This window comes from Carica papaya, chromosome 1, assembly GCF_054855325.1.
Source record: "Carica papaya isolate Zhongbai chromosome 1, ASM5485532v1, whole genome shotgun sequence".
NCBI classification, from domain to species: Eukaryota; Viridiplantae; Streptophyta; class Magnoliopsida; order Brassicales; family Caricaceae; genus Carica; species Carica papaya.
In genome coordinates, this window is record NC_142309.1 from 6,345,420 (window position 1) to 6,365,302 (window position 19,883).

The window sequence follows — 19,883 nt, forward strand, 5'->3', positions numbered from 1 at the left end:
CTCAACTGTAGGTAAGGGATTGAGTTAATCTCATTCAGAGGACCTCATGTTTTTTATGAAACCTTGTTTTCCGTTGAAATGACTTGTTTACAGACTTTATAAACTGTTCACTTTTTCCACCGCAAGTTCTGTGAACTCATCATATTCGCATGTGTACAATTGTATATGATCAGAAACCTACATGATATTGTGTATAATGTATAATTATGTATTTATATTGTTACTTGTATATATATGCAGATTTTATGCATGCTAATCATCGAGTTATAGGTGTGTGTGTGTGTGATGCATATATATATATAAATGTATAATTGTGGATTGTGCAGCGTTTGCGTATATGAGTGAACAATTTGTATGTGTATGCTTTTATAATATATATATATTTCTAATCCAAATATACAAGTATATTTAGGTTTTATGTGTTGCGTGCTTATATACACTTAGTTGAGTTAATAACTGTGTGTATAAAGTTTATGTATTTTGTTTGTTGTGTAAGTTTGTTGATATAATATATATATATATGATATATAAGTAGGTGCATGTTTGAGTAGGTCATCTAGTGACGAACCTGATTAGTAAAAAAATAGTATAAGAATATTTAAAAGATGAGAAAATCCAGACGTGGTTATCGAAAGGTGTGTGCGTTTGTAGCCTTTTGGCGTGTGACTGTGGTGAACCTTACTAGTGGATGCGGCTTTAGCGAGATGTGACAAAACAATAAGAATTGTGAACTGTGAAATGTAACATATTCACGGGATAGAGGGGATCCTTACTGCCCTCGTTGATGCCGACGGAAACAGTATCGCGAGGTAAAACTATTTTTAATAAGATATAAACTAAGAGAAAGAAATAGAAAGCCATGAGTAAAGTTTACAATAATGAAATACTGAATTAATATCTACTGAATTGCTTACTGTTTAAATTGTGATATTGAATACCGAATTATACTATTTATGAAACTGTTATGCCCTGAGTTATGATACTGAAATAAGGAATTATGAATATTTACTGAATGAACTGATTTATAAAATTTGGTGATTGAGTGTGTGTATATCTTTGTTGTGGGCACTACCCCTTTTTCTTACTGAGTCTGTGAAGCTCACCCTAATTTACACCCCGCAATGCAGATTAGTACAGATCAAGAGTAAGTTTAAGGTCGAATGAGGACTTTGAAAAATCTTTAGTGACAGTAAAAGTTCGTCTTGTAAAGTTAGTGTAATTATATTATAGTGATATAATGTAAAAGATCTTATAAGCCTTATATCTTGTAATTCCATATATGGACGATTGAATCTTAAGTTTTTGTTTATTGTTGCGTAAATTTATCAGGCTATATGTGTGGAGTAGCACTCATTTCTCCACAGAGAAAGCAGGTCGTTATCATTGGTATTAGAGTTAGGTTCCTCAGAACCATCCCTTATATCATGAGGTTTAGGATTCTTACAAGATTTAAAGTCCAAAGAAATTAGGTAATACACACCTTGGGAAATGCTTTATAACTTATTCTAGAACATTTGTGGAGTTGAAGAAGTATGATTATAGTTCCCAAAGCCTGAAAAAGTAGAAGTTACAAGGGTTGGAATGTAATAAACCTAGATATCAAAGAATTAGGGCTTCACTCCGAAGCCAACTAGAGATGGCAAACAAGCAACAACCTTAATATATCATATTATATGAAACCATTAAAAACTTTAATACTACCGAAGAGACTACTTATTGGGAACTAGTGGATAAATTTTTGGGAAAGACCATAAATTTCCCTCGAGTCGGGAAATGAATTTTAGAAGAGGAAGCTTCACTAAGCAAGAAGGAAATCTCTTAAACGGGATAACAACCTTTGGTGAGAGAAAATTATCCTAAGTGGAAGAAAACCCCCAAGTAAGTGGGTCTTGGAAGAGTCCTCTTATGTAATCAAATAATTATTGTAATATTCTAAAAGTTTGAAGGGATAAAAACCTTCTCTCACCCTTGCGACCAACTACTGTCACCTTAGAAGTGTCTAGTTCTTGGACAATGTTGATATATTCCCAATCATTCTTTTTTAATAATGTGATAATGTGTTCAAAGGGGTAGTTCGAGCTATAGTTGAGGACTAGTTTAGATGCACTCTCGAACCAATACAAGACCATTAGGTTTAAGCATTTGCACCATTGCATTTGCTTATGACCGTTATGTTATCTTGTTCATTGTTGAATCATGTCTTTTAAGTTTTATTCATTAATGTTTACTGAAACATATGTTTTTCTCTATAGTCATTTACGATGATTCTTATCTTTCATAACCAATCGTATCTAGTCATTCAACCAATTCTTAATTTGCATAGGGATATTAAATGTAAGATTGCAACTAGTGTTATTAATTATAAATTTGTTATGTTGTGAACTAAATGACCAAAGGGTTTGTTATTGCCGATAACGTCATGGTCTACATCAAAATCATCACATATAGAGAGTTTAGAGGGTTGGACCATTCTTTCATTTTAGAAAACTTTAATGCAACCTATTTATTTGACTTACTTATCACGTGGATATTATTCGAGTTTTTCATCATGGATGATATTTTTCTAAACTGAGACAGCTTTTAGCCTCCTACTTCCCCTACTTGTGTTTTTGCAAATACTTAGGTTGTTATCTTTAGCAATAACTATTATTTGGGATATATTGGTCAGTTAATAATTTACCTCCAATTGATTCCTTATGAGATGGAAGAGTCTTTTCTAAATTTGCTAGAGACCAAAAAGGAAAGAAATCTTAGAACGATAGACTTAAAAGAAAGCATTTTGGGAGACCAACTAATCATTTAGTACTTTGATAAAATATAGAATTTCTTATGAATCTTCTTTAGGAAGAATGAATACCCTAACTATTCCAAATCCTTATGAAGATGTCATACTGGAGTCATAATGCTACTTCAGAAACCCTTATGCACTAAATCATCATATCCTCGATGGACAGGAAACTTTTGTATCAGATGATTTGTGTATGCCTAATTAGAACTCTTCTTTTTGAGAGTTTTTGTCCCTCCTATATTCAATTTTCATGGGAGAAGAGGATATCCTAAGGACATGGTTTAACCACAAATCGTTAATAATAGCTTAGAATATGATTCCTTTATGTCGAAGGGTAACACAAAAATGATGCAATACAAGCGGATAAACCTTCAAAATAAACACCATTCAGAGTGGCACAACGGAAGTGTGGTATGGATCCATAAACCACCACACATGAAAGATTTCTCTTTAAACCATCTAAAAATCACTATAAGTGAACTAGGCATCATAAAAACTCTATGATCAACCCTACTACTACTACAAACTGCTCCAATATAAAAGTATACGATCTCCCTACTCTCTCACTTAGAAAAGACCTTAAATTTTCTCAACCATTGATAAAAGTATACTTTGTGATTATGAGACATCATGAAGAAAAAGGACAAAAGACAACTGTAAATCCAATATCCTACAAGATCGACATTCGATCAGGATACTACAAATCAACCTTCCTAAAAGTAAAATTTCTAAATATAGTACGACTAATAGTAAATTCAAATGACCAGAATTAACCCAACCTAACCTTCATTAGCCATTAGTTGTGACAATATTTTCTAATAACAAAACCATTAAGTGTGAATAACCCATCGCATATTGTTTGCTTATTCTTAAATTGGAATGTAAAATTTGTACATTATATAAATATATCAAGATGGTTTTTCAAAGTAGACACTCTCAAATTAAAATTTAAACACATGAAGAAATGCTTTTTCAAGTCAATAAAGATTAAATGAGAATACAACAAACCCACAAGTCATATCTTAGTGTCATACCTAAGAATAATTACTTGCAACATTAGGAAGGGAAAAGTATAATACTTAACCATAATAAGAGGAATGAAATAAGTAAGGAATATTATCAATTTTTGTTAGACCATTATATAACCCTTCTATCAAAGACTCCTAACAATTTTTAGTAAGAAGTAAGAATTTTATAATCGTTAACTTAAAAGGACTTTAAAAAAAATCTGATCAAGTACTGAGGTGCCTTGGGAATCATTCAAAACTTGATGGGGTAGAAGTACAATTTAGCTTAATTAAGAGTAACTTAGATAGACACCAGACCTATTGAGTAAAGAGGAGGAAGTCTCAGTACTAAAATATTTTTAAAATTTATAAAGATAATTTTCAGAAATCAGATAACAAATGATTTTCACTTAGAAGATAAAAAATTTGAGGGAAGGTAAACATACCATAGTGTTAGGCTATTCAGATAATTAAGAACTCATCTTTGTGAAAAATAGAGAATAACGAGTATATTAGGAATTTTTAGTCTTTAACGAAATTAGAGAAACTATACGAGTTAGTTAAAGGATTTAGAAGTTATGAAATCCTAAGTTTTTAGGGATGATGCGAATGTTTCAATATTAATACCTTCTATTAAATTCAATAGGTGGTATATTCCAAGTAACGATATATTAAGTTCTTAAAAGTTGAAAAACGATAGTTTAATTTAGACATGTGAAATTAGGGAACGTTAGTGAACTTTGAGAATCACTGTAGCCCTAGATGACATTCTTTTTGTTAAAGTAAATGTCAAAAAAAAAGAGAAAAAAAATGAATTTATAAGATAAACTCTTAGCAACTGTACCTTATTTATGAGAGTTAGAGAAGAATTGACTATGAACTAAAAAGATCCCACTCGTAAAAATATTATAACAAAACCATTAAGTTGAAGAGGAAACTTGGAAATGAGTAAGGGTATCTTCAAACCACCTAATCACTGTAAATTTGGAGGACCAAATTTATTTTAGGGGGGGAGGGAGGGGGGAATTGTAATAACCTGGCCCAAGAAAAATTAAAACCTAACCTATCTATTTCTTAGAAGTAAAAAATGTCAAAACGACATTGCTTTGGTTTAAAAAAAAGAAAAAGAGAATGAGGTGAAAATGACACCGTTTTGAGAGCATCAAAACGACATTATTTTGATGACAAGAAAAAAAATGGGGGACTTGCAGAGGCAAACAGGCCTCTGTAAGAAGAAGAAGAAGAGGCGTACATGCCTCTGAAACTTGCCGGAGAAGAAGGAGGCGAGGCGTGGTAGAGTCTTCTTATTTATGCTTATAAGAAGAAGAGAGAGGTGGGAAAGAGTGATGGATTGGGTAAAGAGAGAAAAAGGTAGAGAGAGAGAAAGAGAAGGAAGGAAGAATAAGAAGAATGAGAAGATGGTAACGGTGGTGGTACACCCAGATCATTCTCGATCTGGGGCGAAGCAAGAATATGAAGAGAAGAAGAGGAGTTGCATGCGGTGGAGTAACGCCGGGGAAGGAGATCGGAGCACGACAGCTAAAGTGCGATTTTGCGCATTCGCACCATTTTTCAGCATGATTTCACTTGATCTACATCAGATCTGAGCATGTAGTGCATTCTGCGACGTGTTGCAACTGGTTCATGTCGACACACGATGGTCTGGTGGCGACGCGTGACGATTTTCGGCGGCAGCGCGTAATAGTTTTTAGTGGCAGCACGTGTACGTTCCGGCAATATCATGTGGAGGCATGCAACAACACATGTTTTTGGTGGTTACGAATGATTGTATTTGGCACATGGGTGGTGGTGTGTGGTAACTCTGGTTAGTAGAATCGCGTGCCCAAGGTAAAACTAGTTTTTGTTGAGTTCGTCTCTTAAAATCTCTCATTGTTTTAATACGCGTGTTATATATTTGTGAATGAGAAAATTAACCAAGTGACAGTAAAAATTTATAGGAGAGCGTAGATCGGAGTTAATAAGGATTTTGACACTTTTTTCGACTCGACTCTAGGTAAAAAATTGGGTTAGTCTCATTCAGATGCCCCCATGTTTTTTATAGAACCTTATTTTCAGTTGAAATGACTTGTTTACAGACTTTATAAACAGTTCACGTTTTCCACCACGAGTTTTGTGAACTTATCATATTCGCATGTGTACAATTGCATATGATCGAAAACTTATATAATGTTGTGTATAACGTATAATTATGTATTCATATTGTTACTTGTATGTATGTGCAGATTTTATGTATGCTAGTCATCGAGTTATAGGTGTGTGTGATGCATACATATATATATATAAATGTATAATCGTGGGTTGTGCAACGTGTGTGTGTATGAGTGAACAATTTGTATGTGTTTGTTTTTATACTATATATATATCTTGTACGAGTATATAAGTATATTTAGGTTGTATGTGTTGTGTGCTTATATACACTTATTTGAGTCAATAACTTTGCGTGTAAAGTGTATGTACTGTGTTTGTTGTGTAGGCTTGTTGATGTACAATATATATATATATGAGATATATAAGCAAATGCATGTCTGAGTAGGTTATCTAATGGCGAACTTGATTAGTAAAAGAAAAACATAAGAATATTTAAAAAATGAAAAAATCTGTTTAATCGGTATCACTGAGGGGTGTGTGCGTGTGTAGTCTTTTGGTGTATGACTATGGTGAACACTACTCATGGATGCGGCTTCAGTCATAGCGAAGCGATAAGAACTGTGAATTGTATACTATGTACTATAAACTATGAACTGAACTGTAACGTATTCACGGAGTAGAGGAGATCCTTACTGCCCTTGTTGATGCCGACGGAAATAGCATCCCGCAGTGAAACTATTTTTAATAAGATATAAACTAAGATGAATAAATAGGAAGTTATGAGTAAAGTTTACGATATTGAAATATTGAATTGATATCTACTGAACTGCTTACTACTTAAATTGTAATATTAAATACTGAATTATATTATTTATGGAACTATTATGCCCTAAGTTATGATACTGAAATAAGGAATTCGAAATATTTACTGAATGAACTGATTTAGAAGATTTGGTGATTAAGTATGTCTTTGTTGTGGGCACTACCCTTTTTCCTTATTGAATCCGTGAAGCTCACTCCAATTCACACCCCACAATACAGAGTAGTCCAGATCAAGAGTAAATTCAAGGTCGAATGAGGACTTTGAAGAATTTTTAGTGACAGTAAGAGTTCGTCTGGTAAAATCAGTGTAATTGTATTATAGCAATATAATGTAAACGATCTTGTAAGCCTCTTGTAAGCCTCATATCTTATAATTCTATATAAGGATGATTGAATTTTAGGTTTTCGTTTATTACTGCACAAATTTGTCAGACTATATGTGTAGAGTAGTGCTCATTTCTTCACAGAAAAAGCGGGTCGTTACAACTATAGTGACAATAGAAAGCTTACTTGATGTGGCTAGTTTAATGAGAAAACTTCTATATGAGATAAGAGAAAATATTAGTCTAATTATGATGTCTTCTAATATAAAAAAAAAACATAACAATTTTGTTAAGGTTTTCTGAATAATTACGATATAACAAAGTGTACTATATCTATTGTGTCAATCTAGTGTCGCCTAAGATTGTGTGGCAATAAAAGAGCATGCATATTATAAATTAAATAAATATTGGGTGTAAAACTATATCATTTTTGTATCATAATTGATATTAGAGCTAATTACTTTATTATCTTTATGGTTATTAATTGAAATTAAATATAATAAAAAAATATTAGACTATTTTTATAAATAAATTACATGTAAAAAGAGACAAAAAATATCTATATTTTCATGCTAGAATTTTATTCTTACTCTCATTTTTTTTAATATTTTTCATTTAAATTGAGACAACTTAAGTATCAAGTAATCTATTAAAATAATTTAAAATTATTACTCGTTTTATTGCGGAGGGTAAAAGATCAATAAATCACGTTATATCATTTTGTTAGCATCGAATCAATTTTTAACTTCATCATATTGTGTTCAGAGTAGCACTTGGGTAAGGGGCAACTATGTGTTGGGTCATATATAAATTTTTGTTTTTAAAACATTTGTAATACATATATATACTTTTGTTGCCTCAATTAAAATTTGAATAATATTTAATTACAATACTACTTGCTTGTGAATAAAAAAACTGAATTTGCGTATAAAAATGTAAACAAATATGAATGAATATTTCGATCAAATCATATAATTAAAATAATTTAACATAATATAGTTTAAAGAATCTAAAAGGGTAGCTTTGAATATCTTTTAATTAATTGGTTAAAGTTTATTTAACTAATTATAACAAAGGACTTAAATGAATACGTGAATCAGCATTTAATTAACAAGGAAATTAAATGTTTGTTAACACTTGATTTTAAGAATAGACTTTCTGTGATTATGATATAAAAAAAGTCACTGCATGCTCATCATATTCCCACACTTCACATGCTCAATTTCTTTTACAATAATTTAATTCCGACCCACCTAGAATTAAGTTTAGGGTCAATCTAAATCAAAATAATTGAATATATTTCAGAGATTAGCTTAACTTAATCAAAATTTTATAGTTAATTACCACTCAAACTATGATTATATTGAAACAAATTATAAACCCTTTACTTCATTTATTTATTTAGTTATGTAAATTTGGTATACATGCTTTATTCAAAAGGTTTTCCAAATTCAAGTTTCACATGAGGCAACTTGACTTATAGAGTTTATAGACATTAAAATAATTTAAAGAACACCTCCCTTCCCTCGTGTGCCTTGCTTTCAGGTTAAGTAAGATTTGTTTTTTTTTTTTTTTTTTTTTTTTTTTAATTAAGGTAAATTACTAAATTAACATCTATTAAATTTAGTGTTTAATATTTTTTAGTTATAATTTAGTTTTTAATATTTTATATCTCCTTCAAAAAAATAAACAATTTGAGTATATTTTATTTTTAAGTAATTTCAAAAGTTTAAATGCGTCAAATTTTAGAGTTTAATTCGATAATTTATTTTATTAATTATAATAAATATGACTATTTTAACTTTTAGATAATAGTATTGTTTCAATATTATTATTATATGATGGCTGAAAAATTTGTACTCATTGTGAGCTTGAATTTTCTTAAAAATTAATTTCAATATGTAAAAATTGATTAAAAATATTGTTATTGCTAAATAAAATTAAATTTATATATTTTTTCATTTAATTAAAGTATTAATTGTAAAATTGAATGGTCTAACTACAAGAATTATTGTTGGGAGGGTGGTGGGTGGGGTTGTGACATATTGATAGAGTTCCTAAGTTGTAAAGGTTTTACTTTATTTAAGAAGGAAAGTATTTATTGGTCACGCCAAGACTTAGTTTTGGCAACACTTTCCAACTAATATGTATGTATTCAATAAAATCTATAGCTTTATCCTTTAAAAGTCGGCTTGCTTGTGATTCCCACTTAATAACATCATCATACATTCAACAAAGTACTTTGCCCTTACACTTCATATCATTATATGAATAATTTAAAGAAATTTTTTTTTTTTCCTTTTAATATCATTTTATGCCTCGTCAGTTGCTGCATTGTAATGAATTTGGTCGTGGAATTGGACCACAAAAATGAAAGTTAGAAGGTAATGGGTAAGCCCATTATGTTCCTTCGAAATCTATTTACAAAATTAAGGCCTTATACCTTTCCACACAATTTTTAGAATAATTCAGTCGAGAACCAAAACTCATTTTGGATATTAAAAGATCAAGAAAGCTTGTTTTACTTATCCAAGCTTGCAAATTCACCTATTGTTTCCATGATCTTCCGTTTTTAATTTGACATTGTAAGAGAAAGACAAACAATTTATCGAATTCATTTGATTAATATCATTTTTAGAGTTTAAGATAGAGAGAAGTGCAATAACTATATGTAGGAAAGGTAAAGTCTTGATTCATGATTTTGTTTTTCCATGGCCGTAATGGATTATTATTATGGAAGCATATTTTTCATAATCCTTTTCTTTTATGTTTTTAAACAATTAGAGAACTAAAAAATCGATTATATTAAAATTTAAATATTTTGGTTTAAAACTATGTTAAAGATCATGACACATGGAGCCACAAATAAATGATAAATGGGATCAAACGGATGAGCAAGTGTACGGGTCCGTGTATATATATGTCACGTGTGTATGTATATGTATACTTATGCAAATGATATCGTTTCCCTTTAGTATTTGACACAAAATTGCTTGTAATTGGGTAGAGTGTTGGTGCACGCATTTCTCACCCTCACATAAATACCGATTTAGTCTCATTTGTGAAATAAGAACAGAAGAGATCATTCGAGGCGGCAATTAGAATTTTTGTCTCTCTTAAACCCTTGTATTCTTCAATACATATAAGAATTTTTTACACTCTTCTTTTTACATTTCTATTAGTTTATAGTAAAGATTAGAGTTAGGAAACTTATAAACCCATTCTAAAGCATCAAGAGAATTCTTATTATATGATCTTAAGGAACATATGAGTGTGGATCTCAATATTATACCCGTGTAAATAACATATATTGATTATTTATTTTTATTGTTTCATGGATACTTAAGGTTTCTGTTGATAATTTTTTATTAAAGAAGTTTGAATCTCGCTTGAATTTATGCTCCTCAAACAAAGATTAAAGCTTGTGAATCGATTATTTGATGCTCTTTTAACGCATTTGTCGATGCATCTTATATAAACTAACTTCACCTTAGAGTTTATGTTAGATGTAAAATTCCATAACAAATTGTCTTAGATTACTATATGAAAATATTTGATTTTGAGAATTTTTTATCATCTTTCAATGAATTCTTTACATAAAAGTATTTTATATCGCTTTCATATGGGGATGAAATCCTCAATAGATAAGATTTTACGAATTTTCTCAAATATTTATATGTGGTGTTTTTAAATTTTGCTACTGTGACATCGATATCAGCAAAATTAAAATACAATGATAGTCATATGACATATTATATATCAAATCAACAATACATAAATTGTGCGAATAAATTGTGTCAGAAAAAGAGAAATTTAATTGATTTTTAAAAGTATAGGAAAAATTTTAAATAAAAAATATAAAGAAAACTTTGAATATTTTAAAATTGTATAGGAATTTTGCTATCTTAATCTTTTTTTCTTTGTTCTATTAAAAAATAAAGTTAAAACTAATATAAATTACAAAATAACTTAATTTTAATATTGTCGGAACATTAAAATCTCAGTTAATTACAATTTAGAAATTAAGCATATAAATTAACATATTTTGATTAAGTGATTATTTAAAATTTTAATTAATTAGAAATTTTATTTTTTTCCTCTTTGCTACCACAAAATCATATATTAAGTTGTAAAGTAAAAGAAAAAAAAAAGAGAAATTAAGCACGTAAAAAAAGATTATGTATAAACATTTAAGTATAACCACTATCATCATCAGCCGTCGATTGATTGGAGAATTAATGAGAGGAAGACGATGACGAAAAAAGGAAAGAAACAAGGCCGTTGATGGAAACCAGAGAGCAACCAGAGAGAGATCCTGGAAGAGAGATCACCAGAAGGGTGCTTCTTTAAATTCATTATTTTTTTCTTCTCTTGGGAGATTGGGTAATTTTTGGACAATCATTGTTGTTTGCAATTACATGCCAATTGCTTTAACAAATTCTTGCATGGGAATTTTGTCCCTTGCAAGATGTTAGATAGTTTGCCATGCTTTTCATTGTCTTTAGGTTGAGAAAAAATTTAAGGAATATATTACATGCTATCATAATTATATCCTTTGAAGATGATTTTTTTTTCCTATTGATTAAGTTCAAATTAGTCCATCTACATGCATCTATTAGCTTTTAGATTGAGAATGATGTTTGTTTAATAAGAAGTTAGTGTTAAACCAAATCTCCTTTAGGTAAGTTGTATATTCTGTCCTAGCCTACTGATGGGAAAAAAAAAAGAAATTGTGTCATGGCCTTGCGAGGTTTAAGATTATAGTATATTCATTTCTGTTTGTTCCTTCTATTTCTGGTTCATGTGCATAGTTGGAATATTCTTTTATCTCAGAAATCAAAAGACTGGTGACAGTGATTCAATTAACTATTTTCAAAAGGTTGATAGTTAATGTTGCAAGTTAACAATTGCAGGATAAAACAAAGGAATAGTAGTTTAATTTGCTTTATTGAATTTTTAAAAAAAAGTATTTTGCATCTATATATTAATAAGATTTATATATGTATTCGAATTGATAAATTTTTTATGATTATTTTACCCAAATTTCTTGTTATAAGACAATACAAATCTTTGTTCTCACATTTGAATGGATGGATCATTGTTGACTTGTTTGAATATTTTTGGAGAGTATTTGACATTATTTTGTGATATATTTCCTTTCTCTTTTCCTCACCTTTCTCTTTTTTAGCTTCCCCTCCTAGTCTCTTATCTTTATGCCTCAAATTTTGCTAAGGAAGGGTTGCCCATTACCTTCTGTATTAGTTCTTATGTCATTGTGGAAAAATGTCCTACACCACTTGGTTAAATGGTGTAAGTGACGTATGGAAAACGAAGGGATTGGAGAGCTATAGGATTTTCCACTATCATTATTGATATTAATTTAAAATTCAGGTTGGAATTGCAATTTTCTTTATAAGACCTGAAAATGCATGTATAATGTGGATGAACATAATAATTCTGAATGATCTTTTGTATGTTTCTTATTTTTTCTTTTATCCTTTTGCCAATATGGTTATGTTGTTGTCCAGTGATTGCAGTTTTTCTTTCAACAGCTGTAAGGAAGAATAAAAGGTAAAAGTAAAAGGAGATTTTAAAATATGTCGAAATTCTCTCAATTTAGTTAAACTGTGAGAGGATCCTTCTATGAAAATTTTGGGGCTTTGGAGAATTCTACATTTTGTTTGATGATAGGTTATGGTGCTGGATTCTTTATTGGAATATTCTAAGAAGCTTGCATCAATAGAATTCTGAACACAACAATGGAAAGAGTTAAATTTCTTAGAGAAGAAGGATCGGTACAGAAGGGAAGAACAAGATTGACGAAAGAGGGTGATGCTTTAAAAAATAGTTCTCCAGGCCAGAAGTCTGAAGATGATCTTATTAGCACTGATGAAATGTATGCTGAATCAACTGTAATTATAATTGATGAAAAAAATAAAGAAGTTATTCTATCATTAATAGAAAAAACATTAAGTGCTTCCCTTACTAGAATGGGGAAGGAAGAGGAAGTCTCCTTACCAACAAGGGTTTCTGTTGGTCATCCAAGAAGAAAACTTTTGATATTTAACTTGAATGGATTGCTTATAGATGTAGTTTTCCTCGTCTGAAGGATTCTAAACCTGATGTTACCATTGCAAGTCGAGCCAGTGAGAATCAGTGATCGAATATTACATGCTTATATGAAGGGTAAACTGTAGCTTTACCACTTGTGTTTTGGCATATCAAAGTAAAATTTAGTGGTATTTTTGACTGTTAACTATTTTGAGGCTTGATAATTAGATAAGAAAATAATTTTACTATTTTAATGACTTTTCATTCTTTCTTCAGTCTCAACAAATGGTTAAATGGTTAACGCTTTGTAAATTGCACTTTTATTTATCAAGGATTATATTAAATCATCAATACTAGATAGTATTAAATTCTTGTGTGACCAATATTTGTTATTCAAGTAATTCAGTACTGACATAGGAAATCGGATGTTTCATGCTTTAGTTTAATAATGCAATAATATACAGCTAAATTATAGTTTTATCACTTGTGGTTTGGCCATTTTCAAGAGAGAAGCTTATGGTTTATCACTTGTAGATTGGGATCTAGTTATTGCTTTGTTGTTAAAGAGGAAAGGCTTATTAAAGGGAACCTACTAGCACTAGTAAGCCTTTGAAAGTGTATTAGAGGTTTAAAGCTATGCTTGTGAGGTTATGAGTGCACTATTAATAGTTGTGTGTTTGAAGTTTCTGTGTGCTGAAGAATAACTGTAGGGCCCAGAGTTAGTTAACAACTTCCTATTTTGTTAGCAATTCCAACCACTTCTAAATCAACAATATAAATAAGTTGATGTTGGATTGTCGGGAATCATGTAAGCTTTCGACCAAAATAGTGTTAAATAAATTTAATGTTTATTTTTTTAGAATTGTTAATTAATTTGAATTATCTATTATTTAGAAAGCTAATAAGAGATAAATTTCATATATAGGGATTACCTATAATTTAAGAAGATGGTAAATAATGAATCTCATTTATAGGGATTGTACTTATCATTTAAGAAGATGATAAGTACTGAACCAAATCTATAGGAATTCATGACTATTTTTTTGTTATAATTTGCCTATTAAAATATTGATATGTTGGCTGAAAATTTCAGATAAGAAAATACATATCGATATATATTTTTCTTCTTATCTCCTCTAAATTTGTTCTTATTTTACTCTCCATTAGTTTTAACAATGACATCAGAGCCTCTCAAAAGTAAAAAACAGTAACTTTATATAGAAAAAACAAATGACTTGCAAAAACTTTGTGCATCCAGCAATTCCACATTTTGATGGTCATTATGATAATTGGATTATGCTGATGGAGAACTCTTCGAGATCCAAAGAGTATTGGACTATGGTTGTTTTTAGAGTAGTAGAGCCAACAAGTGCTACATTGATAGACCAAAAAATGGAGTTCAAAGAATAGAAGTTAAGAGATCTTAAAGGAAACAATTATCTTTTCCAGGTTATTGATTGCTCAATTTTGGAAACTATTTTTTGCAAAAATACTTCAAAGCAAATTTGGGACTCTATGAAGAAAAAATATTAGGGGACAATAAAAGTAAAATGAGCACAATTTCAAGCTCTTTGTGCTGATTTCAAGACTTTACGCTTGAAAACATGATCATTTTTAGGTTATTTATCAATGATCATGACAATTGCTAATAAGATGCGGATTCGTAGCAAAAAACTAGAAGATGTTAGTATTGTTAAGAAGATACCATTATGTGAAATCAAAGTTCAGTTAGATTATATGTTCAATTGAAGAATATTGAGATACTGATGAACTTTTAATAGATGAATTGTAAATTTTTTTAGTAATTCACCAATAGAAAATGAAGGCACAGGAGAGCAGGCTCTATTAAGTTTCATATGAAATTTAGTGTACGACACCAAAAAGAGATGATTGAGGAAGAGGAAGAGGCATAATAAAAAATGGTGGAAGAAACCAAATCAGAAATATGAATATAATCAGTATTCTCACATTCAAGAAAGAGGAAGAGATCATGACAATAACAATTTAACTCGTTCAAAGCCAAAATCAGCATACAAATCTAAAATTGAACGATATAGATGTCACAAGTATGACCATTATAAATCAGAATGTTGAACTAACTTAAATAAAGATGGTCGAAGACAGTCTAATTTTATAGAATGATATAGATCTCTTTGTTACTAGCTTTTCAAGTGAAAGAGCAGGGGAGTGAGGAAACTCACTAGAATTGTTGTACTTAGATACTGAATGTAACAACCATATGTGTGGGGACAAGTCAGCCTTCTCTACACCAGATAAGCAACTGGGATTCAGTAAAGTTTGGAGACAATTCTAAAGTCTTAGTCTTGGAAAAAGGATAGGTAATCATTCAAACCAAAAAAAGGTATTGCTCAAACAATTTCTAATGTCCTTTATGTTCCATATTTGAAAACCAATATTCTAAATCTTAGTCAATTACAAGAGAAGGGGTATGAGATTCTCATTAAAAATAGAATATGTCGGATGCAAGATGATAATTTAGGCTTAATTACTCAACTTAAAATGATTGCTCAGAATGTTCTCTCTCTATCTTAATACCATATAGCAATCATGTTTCTTACTAAACCAAGGATATGAAGCTTAGTTTTGGTATTTTCACTATGAGCATCTTAATGTTGGTGGATTAAGGACTTTACAATAGAAGAATATGGTAATGGGTCTTCCTCAACTTTCACCTTCCTCATAAATACCATCATAACTTATTTGCACAAGAAAAATCATGAAGAATAAAGAAGGCATTGGAACTTATCCATTCCGACATTTGTGGACCCATAACACCATCTTCTAATGGAGGTAAAAGTTAAATATTTACCTTCATTGATGATTATACGTAAAAAAATCTAGGTGTATTTCTTGCAGGAGAAATCAGAAGCCTCTGAAGCTTTTAAAAGTTTTAAAGCACGTATTGAAAAAGAGGTTGGTAATTCAAAAAAATCTCATTGTTCAGTTCATGAGGGAGAATATAATTCACAAAAATTTACAAATTTTTTTGAGGTTCAGGGAATAAAAAGGCAACTTACAGCAACATATTCACCTTAACAAAATGGAGTTCACGATAAGAGAAATCACACTATTATGAATATGATGCAGAGTTTGAGAAACAACACTTTTTCAAAAAACTTTTTAGTCTGAAAACAGTCAATTGGAGCATTCACATTCTGAAAAGAAGTCCCATATTTGCAATTCAAAACATAAATTCTAAGGAGTGAACAGTGATCAACTGCAGATCATTTTAGAGCTTTTGGGTGTGTAGCATTGTTGATTTTAATGATTTTATCCATTTACTTATTCAAATTCAAATTCAAATAAAGTTGTGAAAAAAATGTTTCATCGCAGCCTACGTAGCTGCCATGCAGCGTGTATGCATGGATTTCTGAGTTTAATCTTATCGTTTGTTTTTTGGTTGTAAACAAGCACAACTCTGTGCTTATAAATTAATTGTGAAAGTAAATGAAAATTATCCTTTTTTTCCTCCAATAATCATCATCTTTCTGCAATCTGAAAAATAGAGGCTTTTGCAGCCTTATACCTTGTTTTTGTTGTCCTCTCTCTCTCCTTGACTCTCTCTCTAAATTTGCTCATCATTTCAGCTTCCTTTGAAGCTGTAACTGATCCGATATAACAACTGGTGTCAGAGCCAGGTTCTCCTACGTGACCTATGAATCAAAGAACTCCTCAAACCCGATGGTTACCTCAGGAACTACCCCTGCTCCGTAATTCAATGGAGAAAATTATCATGTGTGGGCAATAAAGATGCGAGCTCACTTCAAAGCTCTAGGTTTGTGGGATGTTATCATAGATGAAACTGACCCAACCCCACTATGAGACACTGCCACCTTGAACTAGATTAAAAGACACGAGGAAAAGAAGGCCAAAAAACCAAAAGCAATTGCCTGCCTCTTCTCGGCTGTTTCAGATAGGGTCTTCTTTAGGATTATAAACTATGAATCACCTAAGGAAGCGTGGGAGAAACTGAAGGAAGAGTTTGATAGAGGAGACAGAAGTAGGAACATCAAACTACTGAGACTAAAAAACGACTCTGTATTACTCAGAATGCAAGAAAATCAGTCTGTTAGGGACTATGCCTCCAAACTCTTGGATATTGTGAATAAAATGAGATTGTTGGGGGAGGACTTTCCTGAATCAAGGGTGGTAGAGCAAATTCTTATAAGCTTACCCCATAAATTTAAATCTAAAATGTCAACCTTGGAGGAACTTGCGGACATTGATACGATCTCTTCAGCTAAACTAATCAATAAGCTGCAATCACAGGAGCAACGGGTGAACATGCATGCTCGTGTACCTACTGAGAGAGCCTTATTCTCGTTTCAAACCAAAACTACCCCCTCAAATTAGAATCAAGGTAGAAGGAATGAAGGAAATCAAACTGGAAACTAAAATTTCAGTAAGTAGAAGAAGTATCCTCCTTGCAACATCTACTCCTTTACAAATCATCCTAAGAGTGAATGCTGGTACAAAGACAAGAAAGCTGTCCGGTGCAACTTCTGCAAAAGACTTGGCCACAAGGAGAAGTTCTGTAGGCAAAAACAAAAGCAAGAAGCAACACAATTTAAGCAGGAGCTGCAGCATGTGAATGTCACTGAAGTATCCAGTGAGCAACGTAATATAATCCTCATTGCTTCAAGTGAATTGACAGTGGAAGACGATAGCCTTTGGGTCGTTGATAGTTGATGCACTTCTCACATGTGCAAGAATGAATCCATGTTCGTGACGCTTGACAAATCAGCAACAGGCCAAGTGAGACTTAGAAATTGTATGTTGGAATTCATAAAAGGCAAAGGTAATGTTGCTATAGAAACTAGGGAAAGTAGGAAACTTATCACCAATGTGAATTTCGTTCCCACTCTCTCTCAAAATCTTCTTAGTGTAAATTAAATGACTAATCATGGATATTCAGTTTCATTTAAGAACCAATGCTGTAGAATCCATGATCCCGAAGGCAGATTGATTGCTCTCATTCCGAAAAAGAACCAGACGTACTCCTTGAAGCTCAAAGAAATAGTTGAAAAGGCAAACATTGTCACAATGCCTGAAGGAAAGCTGTGGCATAGACGTTTTGGCCATTATCATGCTGTTGGGTTACTTCAGTTGCAGAAGGGAGACCTAACGAAGGATCTTCCAAACATAGGAGCTACCGAGAAGGTTCGTAGTGTCTGTCAGTTGGGAAAAATGGCTCGACAGGCATTCCCTACTCAGACAGATTGGAGGGTAGATCAAAAGCTTGCACTAATTCACTTGGACATATATGGTCCGATGAGTGAAAATTCAATAAATGAAGACAAGTATTTTGGTTTATTTATTGATGATTTCACCAGGATGATCTGGGTGTGCTTTCTGCAGAACAAAGCTCAGATATTTGATGAATTCAAGAGACTTAAAGCCATGACAGAGAAGGAATATTGCTGTATGTTGAAGTTCTTAAGAACAGACAACGGGCTTGAGTTCAATTCCGATGAATTCAAGGATTTTTGCTCCAAAAATGGGATCAAACAATAGCTCATAGCACCATATTCTTCATAACAGAATGATGTCTCGGAGAGGAAGAACAGAACAATCATCGAAATGGCAAGAAGCATGCTTGCTGACAAGCATTTACCAAAAGTGCTTTAGGTTGAGGTAGTAAACACTGTTGTGTTTCTGCTCAACATGCTGCCCACGAAGGCAATGGAAGGAATGACACCCGTGGAGGCCAGGAGCGGCATCAAACCATCAACTCAGCATCTAAAAGTGTTTGGGTTGATTTGCTACTGTCATATCTCAGATGACAAAAGAACAAAACTGGACGAGAAGGCTGAATTGGGTTTGTTTTTAGGTTATAGTGCAGAAGCAAAGGCATATCGGGTTTTGTGCTTGAAAACCAATGAGCTCATGATCCGGAGAGATGTGTTGGTAGATGAAACAAGCTACTAGAACTGGGAGAAAAAAAAGATAGAAATAGATTATTTAACTATTAAAGCTGCAACCAAACCTAGTCCAACTCTAACATCTACCTCAATTGATGCAACAGAGGAAAATGGTGACAGTTCAGATGAGGAAAGCACAATACCAACTAAAATGAAAAGCCTTGCTGATATTTATGAATGCTGCAGCCTTGCTGCGGATGAACCTGTAACCTTTGAAGCAGCTACAAAATAAATTCAGTGGGTTCAAGTAATGGAAGAGGAAATGCGTGTAATTGAGAACAATGGAACCTAGACCCTGGTTCCAAGACCTGCAAACAAGAAACCAATTAGAGTGATGTGGGTATTCAGGCTAAAGCAAAATCCTGAAGGTAAAATCAACAAATATAAGGCTCGGTTGGTTATAAAGGGTTTTGCGCAAGTACCTGGTGTTGATTTTGCTGAAACGTACGCACCAGTAGTAAGACATGAAGTCATACGTCTCATTTTGGCACTTGCAGCTCAGTTTCAATGGTGAGTAATGTACTTGGATGTCAATGTTGCCTTCTTAAATGGTGATCTGAAGGAAAAAATATTTGTGGAGCAGCCGAAGGGATTTATAGTTGCAAGAAAAGAAAATCACGTGTATGTCTTGCATAAGGCTTTATGTAGATTGAAGCAGGCACCCCAAATCTGGTATGAGAAATTGAATGATTATCTCCTACAGTGTGGCTTCATGAGAAGCAAAACTGAAGCTGCATTGTATGCTAAAATTGAAGGAGAATTAAAGATATTCACTACTGTGTATGTGTATGTGGATGACATATTGGTTACAGGAAGCAATGAAGCAGAGATAGATGGATTC